The sequence below is a fragment of the Suncus etruscus genome, chromosome 13 (assembly GCF_024139225.1).
Source record: "Suncus etruscus isolate mSunEtr1 chromosome 13, mSunEtr1.pri.cur, whole genome shotgun sequence".
Lineage (NCBI taxonomy): Eukaryota > Metazoa > Chordata > Mammalia > Eulipotyphla > Soricidae > Suncus > Suncus etruscus.
This window is the reverse complement of record NC_064860.1, coordinates 85,222,706-85,223,709: the sequence shown is the minus strand read 5'-3', so window position 1 is coordinate 85,223,709 and position 1,004 is coordinate 85,222,706. Positions and strand designations below refer to the sequence as shown.

At 28.5% G+C, this 1,004-nt stretch overlaps 1 non-coding gene across 1 annotated transcript; it reads left to right on the top strand.

Annotated features, from left to right (window-relative positions):
• Positions 1–395: 395 nt before the first annotated feature.
• LOC126026456 (small nucleolar RNA U13) lies at positions 396–496 on the top strand. The gene has a single exon (XR_007501721.1). It is a non-coding gene; the product is annotated as a small nucleolar RNA U13 (small nucleolar RNA).
• The last annotated feature ends 508 nt before the right edge of the window (positions 497–1,004 follow it).

Here is a 1,004-nt window from a genome sequence, read left to right as displayed (position 1 = left end):
GCAAAGTACTGCACATGATTTAGATCTCAGCTCAATTATCTCTTCCAAGAATCCTTTTCTAACTCCCTTAGGCAAATTAAGTTGCTTCGTTTTCTATGCTTCTAATTCTATTCTCATCAATCACTATATTTATTATGGCTTTATATTTATTTGGTCTCCAATAAACAACCCAAGTTTACATTGAACTGGAGAGAAAATTATTTGCCCAAGGATACCTAATTTGGTAGCAATCAAGCAAAAATTTTAATACATATGGCCTGGCTTCAAAACCAAGGGTTATTTCATTAATTAAACCAACTACTATCATTTATTATAGAGATAATTAGTTATAGAATATTATCTGATCTACTCTTTGAGGTGAACTTTTTTATAGATTTAAAAATAAAAATTGTTGGATTCTTTTCTGGCTCATAAGCATGATGAACGAGTTTTCACATGCCTGGTTAATATGTGCCTTTTTTCAACCTTATGACATCAGAACATGACCCTTCTAACATAAAAAAAATAAAATAAAAAAAATTTTAAAAAAGGATTTTCACTAGTATACAATTTTAGTATACAATTTTTAATCAAATACATATATAATTTGTCTCTAATATCATACTGATCAGTTTTTTTAATGTTTGTAAAAAATAATCAGGTTTTATTATTTAATCATTGTAAGTAGTCCATGTTTGTGTTATAATAATAATAATCCCTAACTAAAATAGTCTTCTGGCAAACTAAATATTTTTTTAAATTTTCTTTCTTCAAGTCAAGTCTTCAAGTCATATTTTAATAAGGCTATTAATAATTATAAAAATTGAGTACCCTCAATGACAACTAGAATTTATATGTAATAAAAAATCCTTAAAAACAAAAGCCTTTACCATAAAAGACCTTGGAGTGTGAAAATGAGCATGTATGGAGCCTGTAGTTGTTCCCATGACAGCATGCTTCAAGGGCCGAGAAACCTGTATCTCTTAGGCCAAGGGAATTTTCTTTCTAATTTTCCCAACACTTAA